At 39.8% G+C, this 25,303-nt stretch overlaps 1 pseudogene; it reads right to left on the bottom strand.

The window, feature by feature from the left end:
- Positions 1-22,622: 22,622 nt before the first annotated feature.
- On the bottom strand, positions 22,623-24,486 carry LOC118853566 (annotated as a pseudogene).
- Between the last annotated feature and the right edge of the window lie 817 nt (positions 24,487-25,303).

Raw genomic sequence — 25,303 nt, 5'->3', positions numbered from 1 at the left:
ACGGAAAGGACATTGAAGCCTTGCAGCTCTAGAGAGCAAAAGTATATTGAAAACCATACAGGACAATACAGGATCATACAGGAACAGGAATTATTAGTTACTCATTACCAAATATGCTCTCTACATGTGTGACTCAATATCATTGTGCTCTAAATTTATGTTCTTTCTTCCCACAGGCATTGTAATGTATATATGTATGCATGTATGTATATATATATGTATATGTGTATATATATATATATATGTGTATATGTGTGTGTGTGTATATATATATATATATATATATATATATATATATAGGAGAGTGTGCCATGCCTCACCTTTTTTGGGAGAGGGAGAAGTTTTATACCAACTGTTCTTACTATAACATTTTAGTAAATGCCTTTACTGAAAGTAATTTAAACCTAATGCCTGACTGGTGATGGGAAATACGCTGATGGGGACTTATGCCTTTCAATGGTAGAAGTAGTCAGCATTCACTATAAAATCCTAGAATAGTCACACACAGACCAACTTCTGAACTGAGGAGTAAAATTGGAGGGAAGTACCCTAAAGGAAATGTTATATATTATTAACCCTATAACCTTTCATGGATGTTTGCTAAGGCAGTGTGACTTCTACCTAAAAGACTCTTACTCCTATGCCCAGGACTTGATAAAATTTGTCTCTACCTCAAGTGTGCTAGAAAATGACATGACCAATTACATATTATTGAGACAACTTTCACTCTACATCATGTTTTCAATGGACTTTTGTTTTTTTTCTTTGGTTTTAAAGATTCCTGCCCTAGGACACTAGGATTCACAGATCCCATACAGAGTGGAAGCTAGGGTATTCATTGAGGTCATTATCATAAATCTAGCCTCCACAAACTAGATATTATTTCTAGCAGAATTTCCAAAGAAACATACCCACAGTATAACAACAATCCAGTGCCATGTCTCTTTAACTGAGCAAACAAAATGTAGTATTTCTTCACAGCTGAAGCCCGCTGAAGAGAATAACCCAAATCCCTGAAACTTTGTTGATTCTAAATAATGGATACAAATGGTGAGATAAATAGAAACAGATTTCACCCCAATTCAAATGGATTTCTTGTTGTGGTTTCCCAGACTTGGGTTAGGTTTTTTTTCCATTATTTTTTGAGTACAGTGGCCACACAACTTCCTGTCTCTGGAGAGATTCAGAAGCAAAACCATCCAGACGACCAGTAATACAACTAAAGATGGGGTATTGCTAGGTTGACCTAAAAATGAAAATTTTGTCAATGAAAGACCATGTGGCCAATTCTATTGACTTTGGTTCTGATCTAACAGGAATAACAGAATTCTTTAAACTCCACCTTTGCTCAGTGTGTGTGTACATATACATGTATATGTACCTAAGTTTGAATAAAATATTTGAGGATAGGGTAACGGCCACCCCAGCATCAACCTTCACCTATTTGTTGTTATTCATGGGCAAGAACTGGCTGACAAGTCCCTGGCTTGGCTCAGGTACCTATGATGCAGACAAGCTGGTACGTGAGTAGGAGGTGGGCACAAGTCTCTACATCTACATCAGCTATAAATCTAGTAAAGAACTTTTCACTTGATGCACCTCCTAGAAGACACCCAAGGATGGTTTGAAAGCTTTCTAGCTCAAAGATACCCATCATGTCTTAGAGGTAACATTCAATATTATAACCCCAGAGAGAGAGAGAAAGAGAAGAAAGGAGACAGAGACGGAGGAGGGGTAGGAGTGGAGGAAGGGGGGAAAAGAGAGAGAAAGAGAGAGAGAAGCAGCCCTGACAAGAGGTCATCCATACTTTTTTAAAGACCTCCAATGTGGGGAGAGCACAACACTTCCCAAGCCAAGCCATTCCACTTTGGGATGGTCTTAAATGCTTGATGCTTTAAGAAATTCCAGAAGCCTAAATGTCTCTTTGCATTTTCCATCCATTGGTCCTGGTTCTGACCTCTGGGCCCAAACAGAACAAGTCTCATGCTCTACCACAAAACAGTCATTCAAATGCTAAAAGGTAGCTATCGTGTTTTCCATATATCTTCCCTTCCACAGGTTAATCATTCCCAGAAGTGAACATAATACCCCGGATGCAGTCTGAGTACAAGAAAAGGACAGAGGGATTATCCCAAGCCTTGGACATTTGGGTATCTTACCTGTGTTTTTCTTGTTATGTTATTGTTGTTCAGTTATTTCAGTCAAGTCTGACTCTCCATGACCCCCTATGGGGTTTTCTTGGCAACAATACTGAAGTAGTTTACCATTTCCTTCTCCAGTTCATTTTAGAGATGAGGAAACTGAGGCAAACAAGATGAAATGATTTGCCCAGAGTCACATGATAGGTCTTCTTGACTCCAAGTCAAGTGCTTCATCCCCTGAAGTGCCACCTAGCTGCCTTTTATTATTATAGGGGCACTAAGAGGTAAGACTTGCCTACAGTCAAATAACCAGTGGGTGTCAGAATCAGAACTTGAACTCAGATCTCTCTGAAACAGAGGTCAGGTCTCTGTCCTTTATGCTACCCTGCATCTCAGTCCAGGATTTTAGGCTTTTCTTAATTTAGAAAGAGAAACATTAAAAATTATCATGGATATTTTATTAGCCCCATCAGTGTATTCAGCTAGATCTTAGATAAGGAAGGCCTCCATCCCAAGGTTCTTATTTGACTCAATGGGACATCACTTTAGTGTGTTTTGCAATGGAGAACTCAGGGCATCTGAGAATCTCTTTTCTCCTCAAAATCTCAGTGAATTTCCTCATCCAATAAAAGTTAATTTTATTTATTACATTACACATAAACACATGGTTGAGAAACTATGTGATTATTTGGGATGGGAAAGAGAGGAATTGTTTAGATGATTGTTGGGAAATACAATCTGGCTTGATCATTGAAAGAAACTTAATGCTTGAAGAATTTACAGTTTTATTTCAAGTCTTTATACTGAAGGAAATTTGAACTAAGAGCACGAGTGAAGCATTTCTGTATTTCATAAAGGTTAGGAATCCAACTTGTGTGTGGTAAAACAGTATTAGAAAACCGTCAGTATATAATATTTATCCAAACCGTAGAAATCAGTACACCTCTCCCATGGCATACCCAGCTCTTTGGGGAGGGGGAAGCAAGGAGGGATTTTAAGGCCAAACCTCTATCCACTGTACCCTGCTGCCTCAGCATACCACCACCATTGATAAACAGCAGACTTACGGGATTTATAGGGCAGCTAGGTAGCGCAGTGGATAGAGTGCTGGGCCTGGAGTCAGGAAGATTCATCTTCCTGAGTTAAAATTTGGCCTCAGACACTACCTGTGTGACCATAGGCAACTCAACTTAACCTACTTACCTCAGTTTCCTCATCTGTAAAATGAGTTGGAAAAGGAAATGGCAAACCACTCTAATATCTTTGCCAAGAAAACCCCAAATGGGGTCATGAAGGGTAGAACCCTACTGAAAATGACTGAACAACAATAAATCTTGGATCTATATTCTTGAAGGAGAAGGTAAGTAACATGCTAAATTTGCACACAAGACAGAGTGCAGTTGAGAAAGGATAGGGATGGGGACTGCACCTGTTGTTGCATTAATGTAAGAAATTCTCTATTGTGATGCAATGTGGGTCAACACTTTCTCTGTTACTTGTAGTCTCTAAGAGTTGTTCCAGGTGACTAAGGGTTCAGAGGTGCACAACCAGTCTATGTCATAAGTAGGACTGGAACCCAGGTCTTCTGGTTTCCAGACCAGTTTCACTATACCATGCTGCCAATTAGAAAAGGTTCTTTTATTCTCATCTTCAGCAAGATGATTTGACATTGAACAAAGTTGATGATAGGATTGAAAATTAGGATGTCAAAGAATTACAAAATTATAGGTGCTATCATCTTAAAAAATAAAGATCCCTTGTTGTTCAGTCGTTTCAGTCATGTCTGACTTTCTGTAACACCATTTTGGTGTTTTCTTGGCAAAGATGCTGGAGTGGTTTGCCATTTCCTTCTCCAGTTTATTTTACAAATGAGGAAACTGAGGCAAACAGTGTTAAGTGATCTGCATAGGGTTATATAGCTAGTAAGTGTCTGAAGCCAGATTTGAACTCATAAAAGTGAAGCTTTTGTTTACTGCATTCACAGTGTTACACCAACTAAAACATCTGCCTGTCATCCTATAAACATTCTTATACTTCTCTTCCCTCTAGGACAGAAAGCAGAGATTTTAAAAATTTGTAGTATCCAACAGCTGCTTGGCCCTCAAATGACACATCTGGAAAAGCAAATGAGCTATTAACATAAACAAAACTATTGTTTAATTTCTCTGAAATTGAAATAAGCCAAAACTTTGCATAAAGACATCTGAATGCCTTAGAAAGGGAGAATGCCACTCATCTAATCCCAAGGCACAGAATTACCGAATTTAAAAGTTGGAAGAGAACCAACAACATTTAGCCTAACTCATACAGAAAAGGAATCCCCACTATAGATAGCTCATGGCCAAACAGTACATGCCAGAGGGAGGCTAGAAACCGTGACTTCCCTGAATCCAGGGCCAGACCTCTACTCTGCTTCGCTGCCTGTGCACCCCCATGTGGTCTGCTGAACAGCAGTCTTCTGGGATTGATGGTCTTTAAGCAAGGGTTCTTTATTTCATTGAAGACCTAAAAGAAATGGAAATCCATTGCTACTCTAGGTAACCAAATGCTCTTTGGCAAAGGTCACATTAATTTTTCCTCTCATCAAGCATAAATTTGCATCCTTACATTTTACATTTATTGCTCCTGGTTCTGCCCTCAGGGATCCTACAGAATAAATCTAATCCCTCCTTCGCTTAACAACCTTTGAAATGCGTGAAGACAGCTCTCTTGTCTCCTCCCCACCATACACACACAGACACATACACACACACACACACACACACACACACACACACACACACACACACACACACACAGTGTTCTTTTCTCCAGGTTATACATGCTAAGTTCTTACAACTGACCTTTATATAGCATGAATTCAAGGCCTTCAGCATCTTGGCTCTGGCTATGCTCCAATTTAGCAATGTTCTGATTAAGCCATGACCTCCAGAACCGAATGTAATACTTCATATGAGGTCTAAGGTCTCAAGAAAGTACAGAATATTAAAGTTATTGTCTCCTTATTTCTGGAACCCACACCCCACTTAATGCAGCCCAACATCAAATTAGCTATTTGGGCTTCCATGTCATACTACTGAGACACATAAAGCTTGCAGTCCCCTAATATCCCCAGATCTTTTTTCAGAACTCATGGTTATCTATGCCTCCATCTTATATTTGTGAAGATGATTTTTGTACCCAAATGCTAGAATGTACAGTGCCTACTGAATTCCCTCTTATCAGATGCATTCCAATGCTCTATCCCATCTAGATTCTTTTGGATTCTGACTCTGCCTTCCAGTATCCCTCCCTCCATATCCAATCTGTCCAAACTTTGTGTCACCCCTCTCTTCCTCCTCTTCTTGGCTAGTATTTACATAGTGTAAACATTGTACATATATATATATATATATATATATACACACACACACACACACACACACACATACACACATACACATATATGTGTGTATATATATGTGTGTGTGTGTATATATACATATATATATATATATACACACACAGCACAGGGTCAACCCTGTTGTATGTCCCTGTGGCAATCCTCTATACAACTTGGCATGGCACCATTAACAACTACTCTTTGAGTTCAGCCAACTCACTAGTTCTAAATCCATATCATTATATTAATGTCTACAAGAATGGCAGGAGAGTCTTTATTAACGGCATTACCAAAATCAAGGTAAAGTCTATATAGCACCACTCTCACCTACTAGTTTAGTAATGCTGCAATAAAGAGAATGAGGATAGTCTGTCATATAATCCTCTGTTCTCAATGAAGCCAGGATGGCCCTTTGTAATACCTACTTTACTTTCTACATGTTTTCCTTCTATTTTTAATGATCCATTCTAGAATTTTCTCAGGAACTGAAGTTGAACTTGCAGGCTTAGAGTTTACAGACTTTATCCTCTTTCCATTTATGAAAATTGGGACAATATTTGGCCTCCTCCAATCTTATGGTATGTATTCGATTTCCCATGATCCTCCAGATATCATCGACAGTGATTCAGTGATCACACCTGTTGGCTCTTTCAGGCCATGAGGATGTAGTTCATTGGTAGCTGGTAATTGAAGCCACTGAGGTCTTCTCTTACTGTCCCCTTACTTGTCTGGGTATCAGCTTCCTGACAGTCACGTGATTCTGTAATTTCAATATAAAGACCATTCTCCTCTGCAGAGAAAGGAGAGACAAAGACTTGAGCAAGTCTGAGGTATCCCTCTTGTCAGTTGTCATCACCCTATGTACATCCCCCCAAACATCCTATCGCTTCTTTGAGCCTCCTTTTTATTCTCAGTATAGTTTTAAAAATTGCTTTGTCTTTCACTTTCCTTCCCAGCCTTAGATCATTCTGATTTAATTTAATATTTCTCCCACTCTTTTTATAGGACAGGGCTATGTTGCTATACTCATCATCTGTTACTTGGCCTTCCATCTATCTTCTGTACATTTGCTTTTCCTTCTAAGTTGATTGATGAATCCCAGCATCCATGTTGATCTCTTCAGACAAATCTCATTTTTCCTCCGCATTTGGATTATTTCCCCCTGTGTCTACATTATTTCACTTGGAGCATTTCCCATCTCTCCTGCACTGACTTTTCCCTGAAACATTTTTCCCCATGGGATTCTACCTATCTGTCCACTGAACTCTTAGAAGTCCTCTTTCCCCAGATCTAGGGTGTAAGCCAAACTATGCCCAGCTTTCCTTCTCCCTTACAGATTCTGGGAGGGAGTGGTCCCTCCTCCATTCCTGTCATTTCCACTCCCTGTTAGTAGCATTAGAGCCAGAACAGAATTTCCTCATCTTTGTTTCTCAACCATTTGGAGGATAGAATTATTTTGAAAGTGAGTCAAGTAGTAGCAGGTCTGGATAATTGAAATCTCTCACGCCTCTATGCCCAGCTTGTGATCTAATTGCACGTTCCTCACTTATTTCCTGGTTGTGATCAGGTAGTTTGTGCTCTACTCCAGTGCCCAAAATCACTTCTGTTTCTCCCTCTTTTCACCTTCATCCAAATACTTCTGTCTGCACCCCCTCTGATTCCTGGATGTCCTTACTTGAGTACACCTTCTGGATACACACTTCTACCTCATTTACTCCCCTTTCACCTATCTTGCTTGTTTTGAATATTGCATACCCATCCAGAGTAGGGGACCCACCAAGACTCAGGGATACTGCTCAGGTTAGATTTGCCCTCTTGCTGAGGACTTCTAGGTTCTCTTGTTTGTTACCTAAAACTTGGGCACTCATTGTGCAGAGGCTCTTGAAGCCATGGGTTTTGCTTCTGGCTCCATTTTTTTAGATTTTGTTTTCTGTGAATTTGTGGATGGCCCCACTGTTTTTCTTTTTCCTTTTTTATAGCTATTTTTAATGTCATCTACCTTGGTGGGGGGTACACATAAGCAGTTTTCTCCCTCTACCTTCCCTTTTACTTTAAAGTCCTTCTAATTAGATTTGCAAGACACTTGGCAAAGACACTTGCCAGCATTTTTTATGCTATATTGGTGGAGGTGTGAACTGATCCAACAATTCTGGGCCAGAATTGGCTATCGAAAGACTATCAAACTCTGCATACTCTTTGACTCAGCAATACCTCTACTAGAGATCAAAAAAGGAAAAGAACCTATATGTACAAAAATATTTATAATAGCTCTTTTGGGGGTGGCAAAGAATTGGAAATTGAAGGGATATTAATCAAGTAGGGAAAGGCTGAATGAGTTATTGCATATGATTGTGGAGTACTATTGTGCTATAAGAAATGATGAGGGGAACAGTTTCAGAAAAACATGGAAAGACCTCTATGAACTAATGTAAAGTTGAGTGAGAGGAAATGGAACTTCGTTATGCATAGGAACAGAAATGTTGTCAGGATGACCAACTGTGAAAGACTTGGCCGCTCCGATCAACACAATGATCCAAGACAATTCCAAAGGACTCATGATGAAGAAATGCTATCCATCTCCAGAGAGATAGAACTTATAAACTCAATGCAAGTACAGTATAATTTTCTCATTTTCTTCATTTTGTTTGCTTTTTAAAAAATATGGGTAATATGGAAATACATTTTGTGTGACTTCACATTCATAATTGATATATTACTTGCCTTCTCAGTGGGTGGGGAATGGTGGAGGGAAGGAAAGAATTTGGAACTTGAAATTCAAAAAGAAAAGAATGTGAAAAATACATATTTTTTAAAGAGCCTCTTAGGAGCTAGGAACTGTGTTAAGTGCTGTCTGGGGATACAAATAGAAATAGAAATATGCTCCCTGCCCTCAAGGAGCTTACAATCGAATGAGGGAAGACAATACAAAAAAGAAAGCTGAAGGGGGGCCGGTGTTTACTGGATATGGAAGTGGGGTGGAGAAGTCAAAGAAATCCAAGATGAGTTCAGCCCAAGAAGCCAAAAATAAAAATTGGAAAACAAATGCAGCTAGAGAAGTTGAAAAATTCCAAAATGAGTGCAACTGGGTGGGAATTGAGATGTCTTTGTCCCTCTCAGTCTTTTTAGATCCTCCTTAATCATCCTTGAACCTGCTTCTCTTATAAGCTGGAAGTTGAATCCAGACCAATGGCTGGATCTGGACATTGACTTACTTCAAATTTTCTCAGTTACTTTCAAATTTTGCCAAATTTCTTTCCCCATATTCGTCTATCCCACTTAACTAATTCAAGCCTCTCCAAGTCACTTACACAATTTCCTGCTTTGGAGGCTCAGGTTCTTCTCTATTTTCCTCTTTCCATAACTTTTTTTTTCCCCATTGAAGTTGGAAGTAAAATGGGAACTCCAGAGAAGCGAAATTCTGGAGCCATTTTCTCCCGATCACCTTGCCGCCAGCGGACCAGAGTCTATGTCCTTGAAATATACCTTTTCTTAAATATCTGGAACTTCTGCCCTGGGGCCCCACTGTCCTGAATGGTCAGAAAAAAAATGACCTCACCAGCAATTTCAGGCAAACCTCCACCACACTTGTCTTACTGCTTATATCCCAGCTATCTTCTCAACAGCTCCACCCGGCGGACAGTTCTAGAACTACAAGCAAACCAACTTTTCCATTTCTCTTTAAAGGGGTCTGTAAATGTACCCCTAGAGGGCCTCACTCACCGTCCCTATTACTTTATGGACCAAAATGATCCTTTCTGATCACTATTCCCCTATGCAGATTGTTTCCCTTATTAGAATATAAGTTCCTTGAGGGCAGAGATGGTCTTTGCTTTTTGTATCCTTAGTTTGGTACAAAATATAGTGAGCACTTCATAAATTTATTTTCATTCATTCTTTCATGCAATATAGCTTATCAATTCATCCTTAGAATAATCTAGGAAGGGGCCTGATGTGTTTGTGCCTCAGAAAACATAATAAAACCCCAGACAGAATGGAGTCGACATGGCTCAGGATAGCAGGATTATTCAAGTAGGCTGGAGTGATCAGGAGAGGTTCTATGGAGGATGTGTGGCTTAAAATTGTTCTTTGAACGATGGGTACAATTATAGCATCATCTAAGACATCATCTTCCTAGCTTCTTTATTTTATTAGTAAAGAAAATCTGAGGCTTAAGGTGGGGAATGACTTCCTGTGATCACATAAGCAATAATTAATAATAATAGCTAGCATTTATACAGTACCTTAAGGTATGCAGAGTGATTTACAAATATCTTCTCATTTTAGTGTCATAATAACTCTGGGAAACATGTGCCATTGTCATTCTCACTGTACAGATGAGGAAACTGAGGCAGACAGTGATTATGTGACTTGACGCACTAGTAAGTGGCAGAGGCTAGATCTGAACTCAGATCTTCTTGACTCCAGATCCAATACTCTGTCCAGTGGGCCACCTAATGATCTCAAGAAAAATAACAGGACTGGTATCCTGTAATCTGATAATCCACCCAGAGTTGTTTTCAGAATCACATGAGAGAAGGTATGTAAATGTGACAAAGGTAATAAGATATCCTGATTTTCAGGCAAAGAGAATCTTCTCATTTATAATTGGAGCCAAGAAAGGAAGGAAAAAAGAAAACTAATAAATATTTCTTAAAAAAAAACAAACCTGTTTTCCCCTCCTTTAGCATTTTTAAGCATCCTCAGATCTCTTCTTTGTTTATCTTTCTTGGCCATGTTTCTAGTGCTAAAATGAGGTGGAAGGCTGAGCAATTAGAGGGCCTCGTGATTTTGGCACATACTTTAGGGAAGAGGAGAAAGGCAGTTCGGGCAAGCGAGCTCATTAATGTCTCCCTCCTCTTATACAGGGCTAAGGGCTCAAAGGAGCCAGGAAATAACTAACTGTCCCCCTACTTCTCAGACTCTGTTTGTCACAGCTGGACTGATTATAGTATTTAATCTTCTTTTCCCTGTGATTTTCAGAATATCAGGGGAGACAAGAAAGAAAATAACAGTGTTTTCTGGATACCAAAGTTGGCCTCTTAAGAGTAGAGCACAGGCACTGGAGGAACACAAGGAAATGTTTCCCAAATACCATGTTCACCCAAGAAAATGAACTCAACTCTTTGAGGGAGAACAACTTTAAAAACAAACAAACAAACGAGGATGACAGCCGAGACAACCACAAAATCCATTATGGACCCATTAATAATAGTTAAAGGAAGTATGTGGAAAGAGTCTTTCTGGTTAATTCAATTCAATGAGTATTCGTTAAGTATCTCTTAAGTGACAAGATGAAAGGCCGGATGGTATGGTAGATAGATAGCAGGCCCCAGAGCCAGGGAGACCTGAGTTCAAGTCTAGCATTTGACACATACTAGCTGGGGAATGTTGACATTGTCATTTATCCTTTTAGTGCTCTTAGACAATGCTCTAAGACTGTGGTTGCAGAGAAGGTGCCAACCTTCCTCATCACAGAGTTCTCTTTATGGAGTAAATCACATATCATTATGTGCTAAGCCCTGTGTTAGGTTTGGGAAATAGAAAGGTATGAAGGAAGTATTGAGAGAAATTTCTGACCTCCGATCTGCTCTGGCCTCCACGGACTTGGACTTCTCCTGGTGTCACATGTACTGTCTTTGAAACCAGGTCACTTTAATGACATTCACCCTGGCTCTTTCTAATGGGTGACATGTGCATTCAGTATTCTTTAGTCTGGGATGATATTGTATGATAGGAACCATAGTTACTTTATAAACGATGGGATAGTTTTGTTCTCAAGAAGGAAAGGAGTTCATTAGTCATTGAAAGGGTTTTTTTAAAATCACATTTTATGATTTGCCAGTGTTTCAATGAATTCTAATCCCAAACCTGAATCACTGACTGCCCTGAGCTAGGCATGCTCCAGAATTTATATTAATCCTCAAATCTCTGTGAGAACAGCAGGACAAGAGGACCACATCACAGACAAGTGAACATGAAAACAATGAATGACCCACCCACCTTTCTCTCTCTCTCTCTCTCTCTCTCTCTCTCTCTCTCTCTCTCTCTCTCTCTCTCTCTCTCATTCTCTCCCCATCCCCAGCAGAAATGACAACTTCTCGCACATGGTCAATGGAATAGGAGTTTATCTAGATAAGTTGACTTGGGCATCTTGATCCTCTGATGAACTCTTCTGTTTTGTGTTTCTTTGCCTAAATGTAGGCAAATCTTGAGAAGGACTTTGAGAGTCTTGGAAGCAACCTCATGAGTTCAACAGGTTAGGAGCTCCTGACTCTCTCAACATGCTACAGGTTACTTTTCTTTGGTTACTATCACACTTTCTGGAGGAGAGGGTGACCATGGACAAGAGGAGGAAGCCAACCCTTAGCTTGGGTGCCAGAAGATATGGACCTTAAGAGAGATAATGCAGAGCCAAAACAAGAGTGAAAAGTCACTTTAGCAGTTATTCAAAATGCTTCATATTTTAATGTTTAAAGTATCAAGCTACCCAAAGAGTATCCCAGTAGATATGTTATTGCTTCATGACTAAGTCTTTGTCAATATGTGCCTTTGAGTCTTCTGTGTTTTTGGCATCTCTTTTGTGTGGAGGAAGTAAATAACTGACCTCTATCTAACCTATTAGATAGAGTTGTTTTCTATCTAATAAAAGTATTCAAGTACATTGAATGCTTTTTCACTTCCTTTCAGGGAGAGCCTAGGTAAATATGAGCCAAACTTCAGCTTTAAATGAATTTTCATGACATTCCAGAGTAGGTGTGTAAAGAGACAGATTTCAAGAAAAAGACTTCCATCCCTCTTTTTGAGGGCCAGGCTCCCCTAGGTTTGAACCTACTGTGCATTCATGTGTCCAGAGCCAGGGGCCTCTTGAGAGGAAGAGAGAAAGCTCCCCATTCTCCCTGGACCCAATAGTGGTACTCAAAGACAAAAATGATATAGTCTTTCCTCTCAAGAAACTTGCATTCTACCAGAGGATCCAGCATAAAAGCAGAAAAGTAAATAGGTTATTTGAGGAGGAAAGAGAGAGGAGAAACAACCTGGGGGATCAAGACTGGTACCTCATTGCCATGGAAAGTAATCTTCAGCTCTGGAAAACTATGTCAGTGTTTGGCCACCAAATATGTTGTTTTGGTCACAGCAAACTCATGAACACTACCTGCTCTGCTGCTAGGAACACTACTAGTGTTATACCCTGCCCCCCTTTTCAGTTTCTCCATCTTGCCCCAGCTCACCCTACTGTTTTTACTCCCATCTCCATGGATCCCACTGTTTGTGTTCCCTTCTCCACGGAAATAATCCTGCCTCAGCTTGTCCCACTGTTTGTGTCCCCATCTCCACGGAAATCTAATTGTGTTCTTTCCCTTTAAATACTCTATCTCTTCCCTTGCTTGGGGCTGTTCGATTTGAGTAATTACTCCGAACAGTCGGGCTTCAATAAATCCACACTTAAATTTATATTGAGGTCTCACTTGCTTTTTTTTCGGCACAACACTAGTAGTTAGTACTAGCTAGCTAGCAGCTCTTACTAAGCACTTCAGATTTACAATTTACCAAGAATTTTTATTAAAATGTGTAGTAACTCATAGCCATGTTTCTCTGCAACATTTTTATGTATCTAAGTGCAACTGAGAGAACCTACTTCTTGTATAGATGTTTTCGTTGAGGCTTATATGTGCCTGAGACCAGAATACAGTTATCAGGGATATAAATCTCTAATAAAACTGAATTGTCCTTATTCTATTTCAGAATCATCCACATACTTTGGCCAATCTCATAGGTTTTTTTTTCCTTTTCTTTTTCCTAGCCCTTCTCTGTGTTTTTGAGTTGTCCCCATGGAATCAAGAAGGAGAAAAGAAAAATCCATTAAAGAGAAGAAAAGTCTCTGTGCTAGATAAATACCTGTCATGAGAAAAGACTAGTCTGCTAAATATATTACTCACCAAAAGCCATGTTTTTATTCTCACTTCTTGCCTATCACTCTCTTCTCTCCCACTACCTCCATTGGTGTCTAAAAATTGACCATCTGACTTGCCTTCTGCATAATTTCACTGCAAGGTGAGACATTCATTCTAAACACAGAATCTCAGTCCTTCAGTTTGGGAAGAGTTCTTTGACAGAAAGAAATTGTCCAGGATGATAGAGCAGAGCCCTGGACATCCCCAATTAGGAGAAGCTGGCTGTTAGACCTGTCAGACTGTCAGATTTGCCATAAAATTCTCCCTAGCCCCAATAATGGCAGATTTTCCAGGGGGAGAAGCCCAGATTCTCAACTCTCTGTCTTCAGCTCTCAGGACACCTAAATTGTTTTCTCAGGATACCATTTTTTACAGCTGTGCATCGGATGGCCATTTAGTCAACTTTTCAGTGATAACACAAAATATCAAGGGATTGTGCTGGGCAGTTAGAGGAAAGAAAAGTACCATGCCTGGGATCCAAGAGCTTGTATTTACAGAGTACTCTAATGAAGACTGACTGCACTTTAAACACCAGACTGTGGTCAAACATTTTGCAGAGCCTGTCGCCTACATCAGGGCCAGAGCAGACCCTCGGGCTGAAAATGTCCAAAGTGTTGTATATATTTGAGATGCCAAATCCTACAGGCACTTAACACATTTTAAATACATCTGGGACAAACTAAATTACTAGGATCCCTTTAAAAACACAACACACTTCAGTTCTGTGGGAAACCTGAAGCCAGCTTGTCTGAATTTTACGAGGTTCTGTTAAATTGAAACAAAGAAAAAAATCAAACCAGAGAGTTAATTTGTTACAATGCTCCAAGCTAGGTTTTTTTTTTCTTTTTCTTTTTTTCTAGCAGGCTGTCTCCATGCAGGGTGGTAGACGGTTTTAAACTTTGTTTTGTTTGGGGCTTGTGGGAGCTGCTGAAATGCCACCCTTTCCCTCCAGGGCAGCCTGTTTTTGGTGGAAATGGAAAAAGAGATGATGGCATGGCAGATCACACAGGAATGCAACCACTCACCCGTCCGAGGATGCTTGAACTCCCCATAGGGCCAGAGGCTCTTCCTGAGTGGCCCTCATCGAAGAAATGAAAAGGATCTATTAAGCACTTACTATATGCCAAGCATAGGCAGCTAGGTGGCTCAGTGCATGGAGTGCCAGGACTGGAGTCAAGAAGACTCATCTTCCTAAGTTCAAATCTGGCCTCACATACTTACTATGTGACCCTGGGTCACTTAATCCTATTTGCCTCAGTTTCTTCATCTGTAAAATAAGCTGGAGGAGGAAATGGCAAACCACTCCAGTATCTTTGCCAAGAAAACCCCAAATGGGGTCACAAAGAGTCAGATCGACGGAAATATGCTAGGCCCTGTGCTAAGCCACACTGCAGGGAGACAACCTCTTGCGTTTTAATGGGGGGGGGGGACAACACAAAGAAGGAAAAGAAGTCCAATTTCATCTAGACAGTCAATGGGATAGTGAATGGAACAAGACAACACTGTATACAGTAACAGTGATATTGTTTTAAGAATGACTTTGAGTGAATAAGTCATTTTGACTATTATAACTATCCAAATTAATTGTAAAGGACATATGAAGAAAGATATTATCTGCATCTAGAAAAAAAGACTGATAAATAGAAGTATGTATGGAATAATTTATATACCTATTTGTGTCTAATGGTAGCTATCTCTGGGTGAGGGGAAGGGTATAAATAAGGAAAAAAAAAGAAATTTACATGATAACTATTATGTAATTAAAAAGAATAGCAAGGTGTACATAATAGATTTTCTGTTTCATGTGCAATCATCTTCTTTATTATACTACATTATGGAAATGCTTGTTTTATTCCATAAATTAAAAATAAAATAAAAATGGGGGCGGGGAGGAGGTAGTCTATTGACATCATGATCCAGAGACCATGGTGTGTTGATTTGATTGCAATTCAAAGTAAAAGAGGTGGATTAGACTGGAATGGGGTTGAGGAAAGGAAGAGGGAGGAAAACAAGTCCAAAAATGGCTGGGTGCAGGTGAGGAGGCCTGGTCCAGTTTGGAGAGTTGCGTGGGAACAGGCAGGAAGCAGCAGGATGGAAAATGGCCAGGGTGAAGAAGAGGACTTGTGGTCTCTTCTAGTGCCAAGCATACCCTCTCAGACCTGGCCTCTGTATGTCAGTGCTGGGGTCAAAATTCTGACAGCCAAAAGGTTATGTGTCCTTTGTTCAAGAGTGACATGGAGCGTGCCACTTCCCTAGCCATCACTATCCCTTATCATGGAGGCCTGGAGAATTTTGGGTTTTAATCCTTAAGACAATGGATTCCTTCAAAAGCATTCAAAACACTATTTATTTCATTATTAGCAAGATGACCTCTTCAAGAAGAGACAGACTCTACTTCTACCACACCTCAACCGAGGGAAGGCACTAAAATCAAGAGAGTTTGGGAAAGATTTCCTGTGAAAGGCAAGACTTTACTTGTAGTTGTTCATCCTTCAATGTCAAAGAGGATTAAAGACTTCCCAAGAGTGATGTCTGGACTTGAGAGGGAATTGGATTTAAGTGAGGCAGAGCTGTGCAAAGTCATCAACACCACTCTCTCCTCCAAAGTTGTTGGAGTCCAGTGGCAAGACATGGGTCAAGATGGCTGTCAATGGCCCAGGAGGCAGTGGGAGATCTTGGCCTTTTTAAGCTAAGGTCTTTCCCAGGTCTCAGTTTCTCTGAGGCAGCACCCATTCAGTGACTGACTAGGTAAAAATTGAAACAAAAGATGACCTACTTTGCCTTTACGAAAGTAGCAGTCTGGAACAGAAGACTCTCAGAGTTGTCCAGCCAAAGCAGAAAACAATTGCTATTTATACTGACTCACTCATTCACTCCTCAAAACCCAAACAATGAACTAGAGAGGCTGGGGCGAGGACCTATTATTGGCTAATCAATGAAAGCCAGAGTGATTTAGGTTTAGTCAGATAGCTTTATTTGAATCACAATGGGTTTTTTCAAAGCCTATTTTTGCCAGAGATATAGTTCAAGAAATCATAAAGGGAAACTACACAAGATAAAAGCTTTTTGAAAAAAAGATAGCATAGATAGATAAGGAAGAAAAAAATCTAGCCTCCAAACCTCAAGATATCTTGGCAAGTATAAGTAATTAAAATTACATTTCTTTAGAGAGAGTACCCACATGTAAGGGTATCACCCTCCCACCCACCCCCCCCCACACACACACACATGACAGGAAGAGAAGGAGGAGGAGAAGGAGACCAGTTGGGTCTCACAAATTGTTATTCATCCTTCCTTCTTGCAAAGGATTAATGACATCATAAGGATGATGTCTTGACTTGTGAATGAATTGCATTTAAGTGAGGCAGAGCTATGTGAAGTCATCAGCTTCACTCTCTCTTCCAGAGTCATTGGAGTCCAGTAGCAAGACACAAGTTAAGACAACTGGCAATGGCCCACAGAAGGCAAGATTTTAGCTGGGTCTTGAAGGACATAGGGCATATTCTCTCTAACCTTAGTTTGTCACCCAGAACACAGAGAGGCCAAATGCCTTTCCTAGAATCACATGGCCAATGAGTCAGAGGTTGAACTTGAAGTGAGATCTTTCTGGCTCAGAAGTCACTTCTACCATGATGCCCCCAGAGGTATTCATATTAATAGGTTTGTAAGATGACTAGCACCTACCTCAGAGGGCAAGCCTTAAAATGTTACACTAATCTTAGCTATTATGATATTATTGTGATCACCTCCATTTTTCAGCAGAAGAAACTGAGGTTCAAAGGAATAGGAGTTATTATTAAAGGCTAGAATTCGAGCTCTGGCAGATCCCAACAAAATGAGGTTTCAAAGATGGGCTCAAGGATTGGATTGGCACCACCATTTTATGAGGACCAGCACACCTCCTTTGAGAGGGGAAGGGAACTACCGTTTATTGCATTCCTATTACGTGCCAGATGCTGTGCTAAGTGGTTTACAAATGTTATTTCATTTAATCCTCATAACAACCTTGGGAGGTAGATGTTATCATGATCTCCATTTTACAGTTCAGGAAACTGAGGCAGGGAAAGGTTAGGTGACTTGTCCAGGGTCGATAGGTGGTTAGCAAGCTAACTTACTGACAAGGTTTTTGTTGTTTTACTATTCAGTCATTTACAACTGCATCCAACTTTTTGTGAACCCACTTTGGGGTTTTTTGGCAAAGATACTGGAGTAGTTTGTCATTTCCTTCTCCAGCTCATTTTATGAAGAAACCGAGGCAAACAGGGTGAAATCACTTGCCCAGGGTCACACAGCTAGTAAGTGTCTGAGGCCAGATTGAACTCAGGAAGATGAGTCTTCCTGACTCCAGGCCCTGCACTCCATCCGTTGCTACCTAATTGCCCCACACTAACAAGGTCTTCGATTTGAATTTAGGTCCTCCTGACTCTGACTTTAGCCACCATGCCATATAGCTGCCTCAGAATCTTAGAGCCAGAGTACGCATGAGGTGATGTATTGTATAGACAAATTCACTCACAAAGATTGGGCTACAAAGCACAGAAGTGTATCAGCAGAGGGAGTATTCCACCGAAGAAATATCACATTCTTGAACCGTTGAAGCAATGTTCAAAAATGCATCAAAATTCCATTATTTCTACCTTGACTACTTCCTCTCCTAACCGCACTTTGTGAAAGATCACTGGATTTTGAGCCAGATGACCCTGGTGCAAATGTCCCGTTGGATATGCGACTCTGACCAAGTATCTTTATAAAATGAGGGGATGTGACTAATGGCTTGTGACTAATGGCCCTTTCAGCTCTCATCTCTAATCCTATGATTTGGTAATTGGGAATAATATCCGTTATTCAGTAATCTATATATTAAAACCCAGGAAGCAGAAAACATCTTGAGGATACAATGCTTTCACCCTCAATTTTCCATCCAGCTGAAACAAAAATTCAATACAAAAGGATAGTGGAAAAATTTTGTGAATTTTTGTGGATTAAAATGTTAGTCATAGGTTTGGAGCTAGCACAGTCCAAAACAGTGAAGTTCAGCCTGTTCATTTTATAGATGAGGAAACTGTGACAAAGAGAGATGACCTGTTCAAACTCATATAGGTTAAATTAAGTGCCTGAGGTGGGATTTGACCTCAGATCCCTCCTGACTCTAAGCCCAGCAAGATACCCACTGTTGCCATCGCCTTAAAATGTGGCTATGTCGGTAGACTCAGATTGTCAAGAGATAGGCTTCCAATGGGGGCCGCTAGGTGGCACCATAGTGCATAGAGTGCTGGGGCTGGAGTCAGGAAGACTCATCTTCCTAAGTTCAAATCTGACCTCAGACAGTAATGTGTGACCCTGGGCAAGTCACTTAATCTGTTTGTCTCAGTTTCTTCATCTATAAAATGAGCTGGACGAAGGAATGGCAAACCTCTATAGTATCTGTGCCAAACCAAAAAAAAAAACCCAAATGGGGTCATGAAGAGTCAGACATGATAAAAATGACCGAACAACAGGCTACCTTCCCATAGATTGTCAGATGAAGGCAGATCTCAGCTCAAAGGCCCTCAATTCATTTCATCCCCAGTTCTGCCTACAGTTTCCTGCTTTGTAGCTCAGCATCACTCTGCTGTCTCCGAGGATTTCAGAAACCTGAAGAACAGAGAAAATTGGACAACTCGGATAAGAACTTACAAGAAGATTAGCTCAGAAACAGTCAGATAGATTCTGACCAGTAAGAGGTAGGAAACTGGAAAAAAATTAGGGAAGAAATACTGACTCCTTTGTCCCCTTCAGACAGCCCAAGGTGGGTGGATCACATCTCCTCACTCATGCCCTAAAAAAGCCACAGAATCAAAGCGAAGTCCTATGGAGCCTTCCTTGTGACAGAGTCATTCCGTGAACAAGAGAATTCCATTTACTCAGTAAATAGCAAGGTTGTAATGATGATCAATGTGAAAGACTAAGCTACTCTGATCAATGCAACGATCCAATTCTAAAGGACTCATGATGGAAAAAAAAATGCTCTCCAGCTCCAGAGAGAGAACTAATGAACTCTGAGTGCAAATTGGAGTATAACGTTCTCATTTGATTTTTCTTGCTTCTTTTGAGAAAAAAATGGCTGATATAGAAAGGTATTTTGCATGATTTCACATGGATAGTTGATATATTACTTGTGGGGTGGGAGGAAGGGAGAAAATTTGGAATTCAAAATTTAAAAAAGAAAAGAATGTTAAAATAAATAAATAATAAGTTAAAATATTAAAAAAATGCTAGTTGACTGACTGAGGGAGCAAGGAAGGTGATCATCCTAGTGTAGTCAGCTCTGGTCAGGTCATATGTTTAATACTATACACAGTCTTTGTTTATTCAACTCAGTAGGCACTTATAAAGCACCTACCACAATGCTGGAGGGAAGAGATGCAAAGGGATTGAGATATAATAAAGACATGAAGAGAAAAAATGAAAATGATCCCTCCCCTCAAAAAGCTCAGCTTTTGTCTAGGGATACACCAAGGCACACATAAAGAGGGCTCATTTCAGGAGTTTCCTAATCTTTAAATGAGGATAATATTACCACCCTCACTGGGCTGTTGTGAGGATCAAATGAGAGAATATAGACAAAACCTAGAGCTTTATAAGCCTTAAGGAGCTATATGAGTGCTTATCATTATTATTATTAACAATGAGGAGGATTAAGGAAGCCCGCATGGGGAGGAGGGTGCATGTCCAGCTCTTAACACAAAGTCTGGCACATAACACATGATCAATTATTGTGAGCAGAGTGGAACAATAAGAGTACTGACTCTGGAGGCAAAGGACCTGGGTTCAAATCCTGACTGATATTTATCAGCTGTGACCACGGGCATATCAATTTGGATACTTGGTAACTCCAATGTGAAGATGGACATGGAAGAGGACAGTGAATCATACATAGAAATTGTGGCTCAGCTACAGTGAAAAAGTGTTGGATTTGGAGTCAGGAAATGTGGGTTCAAATCTCAACTCGGTTAGTGTATCGATACTCAGTCCTGTCACCAATATGACCTTGGGTAAATCTCTTAACCTCTCTGTGCCTCAATCTTCCCATCTGTAAAATGAGATGGATGATTAGACGAACTTTAATATCCTCTCTAGTGATAAATCAATGGTTCCATGAAGCTGCCTAGCCTTCTTGGGACTCAGTTTCCTCACTGACAAAATGAGAAGACTTAGACTAAATGGCCTCTAAGCTCCCTATCAACTCTAGATCTATGACTGATCCAAAAAATCATGTCTGTTCCAGACTTTCTGTGCCTTTAAATTTGAAATGCAAAGTTGACCAGAAAAAATTACAAATATTTCCCTTTGGTGGCCTATATCTCTTCATGCTTGAAACATCATTAAGTGTCATCAGAGATGAACCAATTCTTAGTTATGTTAGCTTCTGCATGAGCAGAAAATCTTCCTTTCACTAGTCTTGCTGAAGTATCTATTTTATTAGTCCTCTCCTAATTATGGTCAGGGATTTATGGGTTCTTCCTACTACAAATTTGTGTTGCCGAGCCAACTAGAATGAGAATCTTACTTGAAATGAATGAATCACTTGTTAGATTACATGGAAACAAAGTAGATTCCCATTGATTGGGGGAATAGCTAGAAGTAAGGTATGTAAATGTAATAGAATATTACATTCTAGTAATAAATGATTGAGTATTGGAAATTCAGGGAAATATGGGAAAATTGATAGGAACTGATGCAGAATGAAACAAACAGAACCAAAAAAGGACTATAAGTGATTCCAATGAAAAGATCACTAAAAGGAAGGAAATCTCTGAGCATCTGAAAAAAGAATGGCAATCTCAGAGAACAGATAATATGACACACATCCTCACCTCCTAGTGGAGACTTGGGAGACTAGTGGGACAAAATTGTATATTCATTATAAGATGTGACTACCCTATCAGATGCTTTTGCTTATTTATTTTTCTTTGACACAATGAAGAGACAAATTGAAAAACTAAAATGACTGACACAAATACAAAAGGCATCAATAAAACCCATTTTGGGAAAACTGAAACAAATAACTTCATTATAACTTGGATCACACATATAATCCTGTATTTTTCAGAGTTTGTGATGTTTCAGTCAGTCTTCCCATTTCTTTTCACAGGGCTCCTGGGACAGGTAGGGAGATTGAGATTGTTTATTTCTGTTTTCAAGTTTCTCCCTCTGACATGAGAAGTACTTCCCTGATTTGTCCAGGCTTACTCAGTTAACAACCGAGCTGAACCTAGAGAATAAATCTTCCTAAATCATGGTATTTGCTCTTCCTGTCCAGTAAGCGATAGTACCAATCTGTTACATGCTGTCCTTGGGATTCACAAAGCACCACCCCTCACAGCGATTGTCTCTATAAGAAATCAAAGGAGTCTAAAGCAAAATCCTTAAGGAGTTTCAAAGAACCATGGCATCCCATGGATTCAGTCCAATACAACCTGAACAAGAATGCTCTGAACAGCACACCTGAAGAGGGGTCATCTAGCCTTTGCTTCAAGACCTCCACTGAGAGAGAATCAGCGTCTGCCTCTGGAGGTAGTCCATTCCATTTTTGGGACGTGCTGGTTGAGGGATTCTTAACTTTTTTGTGCTCTGAACCCCTTGGGTATTCTGGGGAAGCCTACGGACTTCTTTTTTGTAAAAAGATATCTTTAAAAGTATAAATAAAATACATCAGATTATGAAGGAAAACAATCATATTGAAGTAGTTGCCAAAATATTAAAACAACTACACCAAACCAGTTCCCAGACCCCAGGCTGATTCCTGCTCCAGCTGGTAGGAAGTTTTGTTGTTTTGTTTTTGCTTTTGCTGTTGTTGTCACTGTAGTTGTTTTGGTTTGGATTTTGATTTTCTTTTTACATTAAACTTAGTGGTCTTGAAATTCTGTGACAGATTTTTGATCAAGTTGTTTCCATTTAAAAATACTGATTTTAAAAACTAATAACTTAAAATTTCCACAAAATACATGATCCACAAAAATATTCTTTTCCTCATGAAACTTTTACGATGCATTGTAATCATTAACCAGGCTTTTACTGTTAAACCTAATTGACCAACTGATACAGTTCTGAGACCATTTTTCCACCACTGACTAAGACTGGGGTGGCAGGTTTTGTGTGGAATACTCATTTAGCCTTCTGGACAGATTTTGTGAATTTGCCAGCTCTAGCAGCCTTCTCTTCAACAGCTTGGATGACACCAACTGCAGTGGTCTTCCTCATATTACAAACAGCTAAACAATTCAGAGGAAGATAGAGAAGTTCTCTACACACACGGGCTCACCTGGAACCATGTCAGTGATGGCAGCATCAGTGGATTTTGGGAATTCAGGGCCATCTTCCAGCTTCTCGCTAGAGCAATGGCCAATGTTCTCCTTCAGTTCAGCAAACTTGCAAGCAGTGTGAGCAGTGTGGCAATCCAGAACAGGTGCGTAGACAGCATTGATTTGGCCTAGGTGGTTCAGGTTAACGACTGGTGCAATGAAGCCAGTTGCTTTCATGAGTGGGCCATTCTTGCTATCACCAGCCACATTACCACTGTGGTCATCCTTGACATACATATTCTTGACTTTGAAACCAATGTCATTCCCAGGCAGAGCCTCACTCAAAGCTCCGTGGTGCATTTCAACAGATTTTACCTCACTTATAACATTGGCTGGGACAAAAGTGACCACCATGCCTGGTTATAGAATACCAGTCTCCACACAGACAATTGGTACAGTACCAATACTGCCAATCTTATAGACATTTTGGAAGAGTAAATACAGGGACTGGTCAGTTGCACAAGTTGGTGGCAGGATGCAATCCAAAGCTTCAAGCAGTATAGTTCCATTGGTATTGCCATCCTTACAAGTGCCTCTCTATCCCTTGAATGAAGGCATATTAGAATTTGGCTCCGGCATGTTATCACCATTTCAACCGGAAATTGGCACAAAAGCTACAATGTCAGGGTTATAGCCAATTTTCTTAAAATAGGTTCTGTCTTCCTTGACAATTTCCTCATATCTCTTCTGGCTACAGCAGGGCTCAATGGAATCCATTTTGTTAATACCAGCAATCAAAGATATCACACCTAGAGATGGTCATGGATCAGCCTACTCTTTGGGAGACCAGCTTCAAATTCATCAACACCAGCAGCAACAATCAAGACAGCACAATCAGCCTGAGATGTTCTGAGACCGTTTCCTTGAAAAAGACTCTGCGTGCTAGAGAATAAAGAATGGTCACATGTAATGACAAGCAGGATGATTTCAGAAAAACATGACATGATGCACAGTGAAGTGAAGAGAAACAGGAGAATGCCACACACAGTAACAGCAATATTGTTCAGTGAAGGATTGTGAATGACTTAGTTATTCTCAGCAGTATAATGATCCAAGACAATCCCAAAGGACTAATGATGAAGCATACTATCTTCCTCCAGGGAAAGAACCGATATTATCTGAAAACAAACTAAGGCATGCTATTTTTCAGTTTCCTTCATTTTTTTCTTTTATTTGAGTCTTCTTGTACAAAATGATTAATGTAGAAACGTTTTGCATGATTGCACATGCATAACCTATATCTGATTGCTTACCATCTCAGGGAGGGAGGATAAAATTTAGAACTTAAAACTTTAAATAAAAATATTTAGAATTTTTTAAAAAATGTAATTGGGAAATATTTAACAAAACAAATAAAAATAATGTAAAACATAAAAAAGAATAATCACACAATACTTGCTGGTCTCAAATTTTCACAAGGAGATAGCAATAGTTATATTATATTTATGTTCAGCCTTCAGCTTATCCAAGACCTAAGCATACTTGAAGGAACCCTTCTCCATTTCAGCAGCCTCTTTCTCAAAGTTCTCAATGATTTTCTTATCAATTCTGTAGAATTTGTACATGAGGTGGCCACTAATGGTGGACTTGCTAGAATCTACATGTCCAATGATGACAATGTTATCTTGAGTCTTTTCCTTGCCCATTTTTGTGGACGTTGAGGGATGGTTTTCATGGTACCTGTGTTCTGGTGGCAACCCATCGTGAAAAAGTGGTTTTGTTTTTATTGATATCAAGACAAAATTTCCCTAGTAGTATTCCACCACCACCATCCTCCACCCATCCCATCCCTCAGTCTCAATCCCTCTATTTTCCTGTACTCACTGAGATGTGGCTCCCTCCTGATGACACAGCTTCCCTGGCCTCCCTTTCCAGCACTGGCTGCACATTCACTCATTCCCCTGACTCATTGGATAAGGTAGGAAAATCCTAATATTCCTTGCTCCCCATTGACACTTCTAGGTTCTCCCCCTACTATCATCACTCAATCACCACTCCTTTGAAATTTATGCAGTCCATATATACCATCCTATCAATATTATGGTAACTGTTGCCTACATACCTCCAAGACACTCTTTTTTACTCAATGAGTCCAGTGACTGGCTCACAGCCTCTCTCCTCTTCAACTCCTGCCCTTATATTAGGGAACATACATACATATATACAATATGTAAACATATATACTGTATATGTATGTATTGTATATATGTCTGTATGTACATATACATATATGTATATACTGTGTCTATATATGTATGTGTGTGTATATATATATACACATATATATACATATATATACATATATATATAGTCTCCCTTCATCTGATAATCTATTGGAAGCATGTTGTTGTTCAGTCATTTCGGTCATGTCTCACTCTTCATGACCCCATTTGGGATTTTCTTGGCAAAGATACTAGAATGGTTTGCCATTCCCCTCTCCAGCTCATTAGGTGGCAAAATAGAGGCAAACAAGGTTCAGTGACT

Source organism: Trichosurus vulpecula, chromosome 6, assembly GCF_011100635.1.
Source record: "Trichosurus vulpecula isolate mTriVul1 chromosome 6, mTriVul1.pri, whole genome shotgun sequence".
In the NCBI taxonomy this organism is placed as follows: domain Eukaryota; kingdom Metazoa; phylum Chordata; class Mammalia; order Diprotodontia; family Phalangeridae; genus Trichosurus; species Trichosurus vulpecula.
Note: the sequence above shows the minus strand (reverse complement) of the source record. Positions and strands in the feature narration are given on the sequence as shown.